The sequence below is a fragment of the Hemiscyllium ocellatum genome, chromosome 2, assembly GCF_020745735.1.
Source record: "Hemiscyllium ocellatum isolate sHemOce1 chromosome 2, sHemOce1.pat.X.cur, whole genome shotgun sequence".
Lineage (NCBI taxonomy): Eukaryota > Metazoa > Chordata > Chondrichthyes > Orectolobiformes > Hemiscylliidae > Hemiscyllium > Hemiscyllium ocellatum.
Genome location: NC_083402.1, coordinates 120,637,784 through 120,650,088, shown reverse-complemented (window position 1 = coordinate 120,650,088; position 12,305 = coordinate 120,637,784).

Sequence of the window (12,305 nt, the reverse complement as noted above, 5' to 3'; positions counted from 1 at the left end):
AGAGATAATAGCCAGGAGATATATTTTTAGTAATGCTGGTTAATTAATAAATAATGTGTCTGAGACAGAATGTGTTTACTAATTGTAGTCAGTATATTTGCACGTAAAAGAAGTCTGCGTTCTTATCCCCATCATTGAGCTTTTGTGTTTTTCATTTTGTATTGGGATGTGAGCATCACTGACTAGTCTCATATTAATTACCATCACTAGCTGTCTTCTTGAACTGCAAAGTGCTGTGGGTAGACTCCTTTGGGACCCATTAAAGCCATTAAATGAGAAATTCCAGGAATTTTGCCTAATGACACAAAAGGAACAGCAATATATTTCCAACTGACAATGGTGAGTGGCTTGGATTGAGACTTATGGGTGATGGTGTCAATACAACACAATACAATATGTCACCATTGCATCTGCTGCTCTTGACCCTCTAAACAGAAATGGCTGTGAGTTTGCAAGGTGCTACCTTGTGGGGCATTGGTGAATTTCTGCAGTTCATCTTGCAGATGGTACACACTGCTGCTACTGGACGTCAGTGCTGCAAAGAGTGGATATTTGTAGACATTGTTCCAATCAAGTTGGCTACTTTGTCCTGGATGGTGTCAAGTTTCTGGAGTGTTGTTGGAGCTGTAGTTGCCCGATAAGTGGGGGATATTCCATCACACTCCTGACTTGTGACCCTGGTAGATAGTGGACAGGCTTAGGAGAATCAAGAGGTGAGTTGCTTTCTTCAGTATGATTGGCCTCTAACCTGGTCTTTTAGCCATTGTGGCTTGTCCAGTTCAGTTTCTAAATAATTAATATTAAAATAAATTGTTACATTTTTCCAGCAATAAGCTTTTCAAAAGTTCAAAAGTAATCAATATTTATTATCACATACTTACCTCTAGTTTAATATGGCACTAACTCATCTGAAACCACAATGATCAAATATAGGTAAAGGTATAGATTGTTAGAGCATTGAGCAGGTCAATTATGAAATAGTTATAACTATATAATTGTCTGGGCTCTTGGGTGCACTGGTAATGTTTGAAGGCCCAAGTTCAGGTCCAATGTTGTGTTTTGTTTAATCTAAAATTGTCAGTGAAATAATGGAACAAAGTAATATGGTAGGAATATAAAACCTGCTGTAGTTGTCTTGTGATATAGTGTAACGTACCTACCTTTAGGCCAAGAGGCCTGGTTTCAAGTCCCACTTGTTCTAGAGCTGTGTAACAACACATTTAACACATTGATTAGAAAATATCTATAATTATCAGTACTTTCCTTGGCAGCCCTATAGTTTCTTGGATGGAATTAATGCTTTCACCTTAAACAAAAATCTTGTGAAATAAAGGATTCTCAGCAGACTGTGAAGATTCTTGAATGAAATGACAGTATGTTGGTTTTCTGGTGGTTTGAAACCAAAAGAGAAAATGCTGGAAAATCTCAGCAGGTCTGGCAGCATCTGTAAGGAGAGAAAAGAGCTGACGTTTCGAGTCTAACTGACCCTTTGTCAAAGCTAAAACCTTTTAGTTTTGACAAAGGGTCAGTTAGACTCGAAACGTCAGCTCTTTTCTCTCCTTACAGATGCTGCCAGACCTGCTGAGATTTTCCAGCATTTTTCTCTTTTGGTTTCAGATTCCAGCATTCGCAGTAATTTGCTTTTATTCTGGTGGTTTGAAGCTGGAACAGGTTAGGAGTCCTTCTCTCTGTTCAGATCTTCCACTTTCAATCAATTCCTGTATATTAACTTGGCTAATTGGATATCTACCCACATACTTTGATGGCTTTTGGTGATATCTTTCTGTAAGATTGCTTCTTGCAAATTTAAAAGCAGGCAACAAAAAGGCTTTCCACATCACCTGATCTCCACATGCTCATAGTCCTTTTCTCCCAAAATGGTTGGTGTACATACTGATTCCAGTCAACCTGTTTTGTCAATTGCCACCTCTAGATTTATCCAGTCTATTATAGATAAATAAAACTAATCATAACACAATGAAAGATCAATTGGATCCATTCACATCTGTCTTATGTGCAGTGAGTTTCAATGTTTCTTTTGTCCAGGGTGAAACAGAAGAGCTGACTGGAATTCTGTTTTTTTTAAAACTTGATCCATTCTTAAACAAGGGAATGTATGAATTTCCCAGATGCCTGTGAATGTCCATATTTAATGAAGTATTCAACTGAGACTTAGAACTGTTTAAAGCTCAAATGTCAAAGGTCATGTGATTTAGATCAGGCATTTTAATAGTCTCTGTGCACAACTTTAAAAGCATTGTTTGAAAGTTCATGATTATCTGGGATATGGCACCTCTCAGGTGATGTGAAAAATCCCATGACACTATTTCAAAGAATAGAAGGAAATCTTTACCTATTCAGAATTATGATAAATTGCTTGCTTTTGTACTCCATGTCCCTGACTGTGTCAGTTAAATGGACTACTTTATTATTAAGGAGGCAGAGAATAGAGGAAAACCAAGGATTCATTAGCAAACAGCCTCATCCTACTTTTAAGTTGGAGGAAAGTTAATTGATGAAGCAGCTGAAAATAGCTGGGCTATTAACTCCTTCACAGTCAGCATGCAATTGTGATGACGGCTAATGACAAGCACAATTGTTGTGAGATCCCTTTAGTGCTGAATAATGTGACTCAATTAGTTATTTAGTAGGATACTGGTAAAGTGCATTGTGGGATAATGTGCAATTTTGACAGCATGATTTGGCTATAATGCCTCTGAAGAACTAGGGAATGGTATTTTGGAGGATGCTTACCTCTGTTGGCAACAGCCCTATTCCAGCATGGATCAGTTCATGCACTTCATTCTGCACATGCATGAATGTTCTTGCCGTTCTCCGCATGCAAGACATCAGTGCCAGTCTTTGTGCCATTCTGCACATGCACAATGCCAGCTATTGACAGACCAGCTTTTTGTGAGAGGTACTGTACAGAGAGCAGCTTTCTTATTTTTTAAAATATACTGTGTTAAATTTACTTTTGATCCATTAATAAATACAATTTCAACCTTCATTCAGATTGTGCTATATTTTGTGTTAGACTTTTGGATGATTTTTGAGCGATCATAAGTGATTTTTTTTTTGCTGATCTACCCCGAACCCTACTTTTCCCAAAGGCCCCATTATTTCTATTAAGCGATTTTAAATGAAGTGAGCTTTTGCTGGAACACAACTATGGTGTTATAGGAGAACTACTTGTATAAGATAGACTGGACCCCTTCTGCATAGACCCCTTCTTGTAGTCTATTGGAAAAGTAAAAATGATTAAATAATAGAACATAGATCAGGACAGCACAGGAATGGGCCCTTTGGCCCATGATGTTGTACCGATCGTGACGTCAAATTAAACTAATCCCTTCTGCCTGCCCTTGATCCATATCCTTCCATTCCTTGCATATTCATGTGCTTATCTAAAAGTCCCTTAAATGCCCCCATTGTAGCTGCCTCCACCACCATCCTTGCCGTGTGTTCCAGACTCCTACCACTCTCTGTGTAAAAACACTTGCCCCTCACATCTCCTTTGAACTCCTGCCCCCCCGTGTAAGACATTTCAATTCTGGGAAGAAGATTCTGACCGTCAACCTTGTCAATGCATCTCAATTTTGTAGAATTCTATCAAGTCTTCTCTCAACATCCTCCATCCAAAGAAAGCAGCCAGAGTATTTTCTAGCCTATCCTTGCAGCTCATACCCTCTAATCCAGCCAGCATTCTGATAAACCTCTTCTGCACTCTCTCCAAAGCCTCCATATCCTTCCTGTAATGTGGTGACCAGAATTGAACACAATACTCTAAGTGTGGCCTAACCAAAATAATGTTAACAGTATGTCTTTTGGTTTGAATTTGAATTCAGTTTGAACGTAATTTGAATTATTGAGAAGTGGCTCCCTGATATTGGAGGGTCAGCAAACAGCATCACACAGTGGGGGGATGTAATTCCTCTTTGTCATCTGAGTTGCGATTCTCAGCTGTGTTCTCCTGGAAAAGATGTTGAAAGCAAGAGCGTCAAACTGCAAAGACCAGAGTAATGTTTGTTCAGGAGGGTCTCATTTGGAAGGTTGTAGGTTCAAGTAGGTCCATTCCAGAGGATGAAGCACTAAATGCAGACTGACACTCCCAGTATGATACCGAGGGAGTCCTGCACTGCCAAAGGTGCCCTTTTTGGATGAAATGCTAAATTGAGGCCTGTCTACCTTTGCAAGTAGTAATTATTTAACACTATTTCAAAAGACACTCCCTTGGTCTCCTGGGCAGAATTTCTCTCCCAATTAATGTAATATCACATAAACCTGTTGGACTATAGCCTGGTGTTGTTTGACTTTTGACCAGGATCTCCACATCATCAATATAATTACAAGTAGAAAATTTGAATAATTTCATATTGCTTTTTGGGAGAGCTTATTGAGAGCAGATTGACTGCTCTAGTTCCTGCATTACACCAGTGTCAACATTGCAAAAAATATTTCACTGGTTCTGAAAGGTGCTGTGTAAGCCTTTCCTTCTAATTAGTTGTTCTTTGATCAGGGTCCCAGTGGGGATAAATGAGCCAAGAATCAGGAAATTTTGGAGAAGTGTCAACTTCCTTGGAATTCATATGCCTTGTAATAATATAGCTCATAGATACTTCTAGCTAAAATGCAAATTTGTAGCAAATTCCAGCTCATTTTTTTCTTCAATGATAAACCAATCTCCTGGGTTACCATTCCTGATGACGGACTTATGCTCAAAACGTTGACTCTGCTGTTCTTCAGATGCTGCCTGACCAGCTGTGCTTTTCCAGCACCACACTCTCGACTCTAATCTCCAGCATCTGCAGGCCTCACTTTCTCCTGGTTTACCATTACCAACATACAAACAAGGAGACTACTCCAACATGTAATAAGACCATGGCTGATCTGAACATAACCTCTCCTCCATACTTTCACCCACCACGATAACCATCACCAGTTTGTTCGACAAGAACCTATCTACTCTGCACCTTTTGAGGAAGAGCTTTCAAAAAATTCACAACACTATCAGAAAATATTTTGCCTCATTCTGTTTTAAGTGGGTGATCTCTCATTTTTGAACAGTTTGATTCTCCCATTACAGGAAATATCCATTCCACATCTACCCTGTCAAAATCTTTCAGGATCTTATATGTTTCAATGAAGCTGTCTATTACTGATCTCAACTTCAGTGGATACAGGCTTAGCCTGTCCAATCTTTCTATAGGATGATCCATTCATTCCAGGTAGATCTGCTAAATCTTCTCAACTATTTGCATCTTTCCTTAAATAAAGTTAAAAATCACACAACACCAGGTTATAATTCAACAAGTGCTTCCAAATAAATCTGTTGGACCATAACCTGGTTTTGTGTGATTTTTAATTTTGTACACCCCAGTCCAACACAGCAATTCCAAATCATTCCTTAAATAAAGTGAATAACATTGTACACAATACTTGAAATGTGATCTCACTAGTGCCCTTGTAACTGAAGCACAACTTCTCTAGTAATAAAAAAAACTGGTTGACCACTTTGCCAAATACTGACACTTGTTCATAAACATGACCCCAAATTTTCAGTAGTCTGTCACTTCAAACACCACCACATTTCTGTACGAACATATCTAGATCAGGCCTGTTACAGTGATCCAGTGACAGTCAAACAGGTTTATTTGGAAGTACAAGCTTTAAGAGCACTGCTGCTTCATCAAGTAGCTAATGAAAATTAAGATTTACAAAATCTCCGATTTACTTGTGTGATAGATGCAAGTTAATAGAAATTATTGTCTGAGTTTCAGTAACTAAAAAGTAAGATGAAGTCACTATCATCCTCTCAGACAATTGGGCTGCTCTTTCATTGGCCTTGTTGATCGTAAGAACACCGTGGAGCAGGTTAATGGGCTTGAACAGATTGATATAAAGAAAGTGGATGTGTTGCAATTCTGGGAAGCATAAAGATAGATAGGTCCCCAGGGCTGGACCAGATGTATCCAAGGTTACTATAGGAAGTGAGGAATGAGATTTCTGTGCCTCTGGCGATGATCTTTGCATCCTCACTCTCCATGGGAGTAGTACCGGATGATTGGAGGGAGATGAATGCTGTTCTGCTGTTCAAGAAAGGGAATAGGGAAATCCCTAAGAATTACAGACCAGTGAGTCTTATGTCTGTGGTAAGAAAGGTACTGGAAAGAATTCTGAGAGATAGGATTTATGATAACAGAGGAAGGAGATGGGCAGGCACGATTTTGTTCGGATAATTGAACATTTGGTTAATCGATTCAATGCCTCTCTTCTGGGGATCAAAGTTTTCAGTTAAGTTCGCTCCCCATTCAGGAAAGGAGACTGCAGCACACCACGTGCGAGCCCCGCCCTCTGCCTGCCTCCAACCCCGCCCCCCTGTACACCCCTGCCCCATCAGCCTCCCTCCGGCAGTTGGACTGTACACCAACAGTAGGACTGCTGCTGCCTTTGTGGGTTAAGTTTCCAAATAGCGCGCGCGCACACAACTTTTTGATAACTTCCCATTCTGCCCTGTACAGGACAATGTCAGAGAGAATATCTGGGGCAGGGGAGTTTAGGATTCACCCATGTGTAGAACTCCTCGGAAAGTGTGGGGAAGGAGGGAGAGTAGGCGGGAGGTCAGTCATTTGGAGACAGTGCCTGGGCTCCCATCGATGTCTACGACTGTTCTCGGCAGCATTTCAGTGATCCTTGATCGTTTTTAATCATTGTAAATAAAAGATGTGATTAGGGTTGAAACAGCTCTTTGATGTAATGTTTCTATCAGGATATCTAGATCTCCTTCGGATAATCGAGGTTCCTCTGTATTTGGAAATATATAGTTTGATTAGAGATAGTCAGCATGGCTTTGCGAGGGACAGGTCATGCCTCACAAGCTTTATTGAGTTCTTTGAGGATGTTGGTTAGGCCACTTTTGGCACATTGCGTGCAATTCTGGTCTCCTTCCTATCGGAAGGATGTTGTGAAACTTGAAAGGGTTCAGAAAAGATTTACAAGGGCGTTGCCAGGGTTGGAGGATTTGAGCTCTCGGGAGCGATTGAGTAGGCTGGGGCTGTTTTCCCTGGAGCGTCAGAGGCTATGGGAAGTTTATAAAATCATGAGGGGCATGGATAGGATAAACAGACAAGGTATTTTCCCTGGGGTGAGGTAGTCCTCAACTGGAGGGCATAGGTTTAGCATGAGAGGGGTGCTATGGACTAGGCCAGACCATTCAAAACATTCTTGAGTTGGCAACCCAGACCATTACTTTGCAATTTGTTTTGGTAAGTGTGCAATGAAAATTACCCAGAGTAAGGTAGCTAGGTTGACAGCCAGGTTTTAAAGCAGACAAATGTATTCACAAAATTACACAATGAAACATGAAGAGCAGAATAAAGAACCCCTACAGAACTCGGTCTATCCAAACTAGACCTAATTATGCTGTTCCGAATATACACAATAGTTCCACCAAGCAAACCTCCTTAAAAAAACAGTAAAAACAAAAGGAACAGATGCTTACCAGTCCAAGTTAGAAAGGCAGAAAGAGAGAGAGCTTGTTCACAGTCCATAGTTTGAACCCACAACTAGTTCTGGACTATTCAGCTTGAGAGCTGACCATTCCCCTTTCATTCTACAGGTCAATTCTAAAACATGACCACTTTGGCCTGAAGTCTCATCTGTTTACATATAAAGAAAAGGCCTCTCAAAATCCTTTCCATCTCTGTACCAAACCAGACTGATTGGAGCTTAGCATTATTTATGACCCCTCTGAAAAAAATCAAGGACATAGTATCCTTGAGAAAAGGAACAGCTTTTCGAAAAAAGGGACCAGCTTTGTGACGGGGCTAAATATAAAAGCGATCTAAGGGGCATTTTTTTTTAATGCAGAGTGGTGCATCTATGCAATGAGCTGCCAGAGAAAGTGGTGGAGGCTGGTACAATAGCGACATTTAAAAGGCATCTGGATGGGTGTATGAACAGGAAGGGTTTGGAGGGATATGGGCCAGGTGCTAGCACCTGGAACTATATTAGGGTGAGACACCTGGTTAGCATGGATGAGTTGGACCGAAGGGTCTGTTAGCGTGTTATACATCTCTATGACTCTATGTAACGAGACAAGTTAATGAAGGTTGAGCAATGGATGTAGTGTATATGGATTTCAGTAAGGCATTTGATAAGGTTCCCCACAGTAGGCTCATTCAGAAAGTTAGGCGATTTGGGATACAAGGAAATTGGCAGGCTGAAAGAAGACAGCAAGTGAAAGTGGATGGAAAGTATTCCACACGAAGATTGGTGCCCAGTAGTGTCCCACAGGGATCGGTTCTTGGGCCTCTGCTCTTAGTAGTTTTTATAAATGACTTGGATGAGGAAGCGGAAGCATGAGTTAGTGAGTTTGCCGATGACACAAAGGTCGGTGGTGTTGTAGATAGTGTCAAGGGCTTTTGCAGGCTATAACAGGATGCAGAGCTGGGCTGAGAAGCGGCTGATGAGTTCAGCCCGAATAAATGTGAAGTGATTCATTTTGGAAGGTCGAATTTGAACGCTGAATCCTGGATAAAGACCGGATTCTTGGCAATACGGAGGATCAGCAGGATCTTCAGGTCCACGTACATGAATCCCTCAAAGTTGCCACCCAAGGTGAGAGGGTTGTTAAGGTGGTGTATGGTGTTTTTGCTTCAATTAACAGAGGGATTGAATTTAAGATCCAGAAAATTTTGCTGCAGCTCTATAAACCCTTGTTAAACCACACTTGGAAAATTGTGTCCAGTTCTGGTCACCTCATTATAGGAAGGATGTAGATGCTTTAGAGAGGGTACAGAGGAGATTTTCCAGAATTCTACCTGAATTGGAAGGCTTGTCTAATGGCAAGAGGTTAAACGAGCTAGGATTTTTCACACTGGAGAGGAGGAGAAAGAGAGGTGACTTGATAGACGTGTACAAAGTATGTGAGGCATAGATAAAGTAGATGGCCAGAGACTTTTCCCCAGAGCAGAAATGGCTGACATGAGAAGTCGTAATTTTAAGATGATTGGAGGAAGGTATAGGGGAGATGTCAGAAGTAGTTTCTCTACACAGAGTGGTGGGTGCATGGAATGCACTGCCAGCGGTGGTAGTAGAGCCAGAGCCATTAGGGACATTTGAGCAACTGCTGGACAAGCACATGGACAGCAATAAGTTGAGGGATGTGTCGGTTATGTTGATCGTAGATTAAGATAAATGCTCAGTACAACATTGTGGGCTAAAGGGCCCGTACCATTCTATGTTAAAACAATGGCATTGCTTGTCTGCAAGATGATGCATGTCTGTGAGCACTGTGGTGATGGGTGAACAGAATCTGGTGCAAGTTAGGCTCTAGACTATGTTTGACACTTTCAGAGTGTAGAATATGGGAAGATGGCTGGCAATGCATTTGAATAGTCAAGTCTTCAAGTAATAATGACAATAAATGATGGTTTTGGCAGCAGTTGAGCTGAGCTGAAAATGTGTTGCTGGTTAAACCACAGCAGGTTAGGCAGCATCCAAGGAATAGGAAATTCGATGTTTCGGGCATAAGCCCTTCATCAGGAACGAGGAGAGTGTGCCAAGCAGGCTAAGATAAAAGGTAGGGAGGAGGGACTTTAGGGAGGGGTGATGGAGAAGTGATAGGTGGAAGGAGGTCAAGGTGAGGGTGATAGGCCAGAGTGGGGTGGGGGCGGAGAGGTCAGGAAGAAGATTGCAGGTTAGGAGGGCGGTGCTGAGTTGAGGGAACCGACTGAGACAAGGTGGGGGGAGGGGAAATGAGGAAACTGGAGAAATCTGAGTTCATTCCTTGTGGTTGGAGGGTTCCCAGGCGGAAGATGAGGCGCTCCTCCTCCAGCCGTCGTGTTGTTATGTTCTGCCGGTGGAGGAGTCCAAGGACCTGCATGTCCTCGGTGGAGTGGGAGGGAGAGTTAAAGTGTTGAACCACGGGGTGGTTGGGTTGGTTGTCCGGGCGTCCCAGAGGTGTTCTCTGAAGCGTTCCGCAAGTAAGCGGCCCGTCTCCCCAATATAGAGGAGGCCACATCGGGCCTCCACCGGCAGAACATAACAACACGACGGCTGGAGGAGGAGCGCCTCATCTTCCGCCTGGGAACCCTCCAACCACAAGGAATGAACTCAGATTTCTCCAGTTTCCTCATTTCCCCTCCCCCCACCTTGTCTCAGTCGGTTCCCTCAACTCAGCACCGCCCTCCTAACCTGCAATCTTCTTCCTGACCTCTCCACCCCCACCCCACTCCGGCCTATCACCCTCACCTTGACCTCCTTCCACCTATCACATCTCCATCGCCCCTCCCCCAAGTCCCTCCTCCCTACCTTTTATCTTAGCCTGCTTGGCACACTCTCCTCATTCCTGATGAAGGGCTTATGCCCAAAACGTCGAATTTCCTATTCCTTGGATGCTGCCTAACCTGCTGTGCTTTAACCAGCAACACATTTTCAGCTGTGATCTCCAGCATCTGCAGACCTCATTTTTTACCAGCAGTTGAGCTGAGACAGGGATAAAGTTATGAAAAGAGAAAAAGGTGATCTTAGTGGTGATGTGAACGTGTGATCAGAACCTCTTTCAAAGTACTAACATGAATTGCTGCACATCACAAGCCAAAAAGGATCAACTATTATACATGTATGCTTCAAACATTAGAAAATTCTAACTTGCATTCTGGATGAAACAATAGGTAAAACTCTAAGTCGCCATAGAGTCTGAAGTTTGATTAACAGATCATTGTAAATCTCCAGGCTGAATTACAAGGTAATACAAAGTGACTTCCAGTATAAACTGCTGGATCAGTTTCCATAAAGTTTTGCAAGCAGAAGATTATTAGAGACCAGTCTTGTTTTCTGGACAGGGCTAGACTTTATTCCAGTTGTTGGAAGGAATGAACACAAGGTGCAGAGAGGAAATGCTAGGGTAATGCTAGCCTATCCTTTCCAATCTCCATGGAAATATCCCCTCCAATTGTAACTTGCCATATGATCTTAAAGATAAAACTCTCTGGGATCTACAATTTAATTGCTACTAATAAAAGAACCAAATAATAAACACTGGACACATGACAAGTCATATTTCAACATTGCCAATGGTTGAATGTTTGTAACACACCATACAGCTGGTCTCAAAATGGCCACTGTGCTCATTCTCTCCGTAGCTCCTAATGCACAACAGGTGGAGCGGGAGTTCAACAATGAACCATCAACAATTTCCTTTTGACATTTACTGTTTTGCATGATTCAGACATGAATGGTGGCAACTTATTAGATGAATAACTTAATTTATTGTCAGTCAGTCAGCGTGGCAAATGTTTTACATCAATACCAAGGAAGACAGGAAAAGCTCAACGATTGTAAGGTAAAAGTGATAACACGTTAGATTCAATTTTGTGCTTTAACATTCCAATTCAGGATTTTAATGTTTTGTTTTTCTTAAAAAAACATTTTGTTGCTGATAGGTCTAGTAACATATTTGTTGGTAAATTGATAAACAACTAGCCTGAAGCTTGATGCTACGGTTTGTCATCATGCTCCATTTAGCTACGTGGAGAATGCATTTTTCTCAGAAACACTAGTTTTCATTGTTTTCTTTGGGGAGCATCCATCCAGCACCTCTATAAGATACAAACATCCCAGTGATTATAATTTTTAAAGTGACATGTATAGTTGCCACGAATACTCGTGGAGATTTCAAAAGGTGGTTTGCAACCTCGGGACACCTTATACAGTCAAACATTCAACATTCCTCCATTTCTGATATTTTTTAATGTGTACAACAGAAAATACTCTGAAGATTTTATGCTGCTTACAGCAGTGTGTGGAAGCTTAGGCTTTCATTGGTATAGATTCCAGAATTATCCAGGGAGTGTTGGCAATCCTACTTTGAATTTAAAGTCTGGTTGAAGATTTGTAGCTCGAGTGTCCGTTGTTGTGGTTCTGTTCGCCGAGCTGGAAGTTTTTGCTGCAAACGTTTCGTTCCCTGGCTAGGGAACATCATCAGTGCTATTGGAGCCTCCTGTGAAGCGCTGCTTTGATGTTTCTTCCGGTATTTATAGTGGTTTGTTCTTGCCGCTTCCGGGTGTCAGTTTCAGCTGTAGTGGTTTGTATATGGGGTCCAGGTCGATGTGTCTGTTGATGGAGTTTGTGGATGAATGCCATGCCTCTAGGAATTCCCTGGCTGTTCTCTGTCTGGCTTGTCCTATGATGGTAGTGTTTTCCCAGGGAAAATACTACCATCATAGGACAAGCCAGACAGAGAACAGCCAGGGAATTCCTAGAGGCATGGCATTCATCCACAAACTCCATCAACAGACACA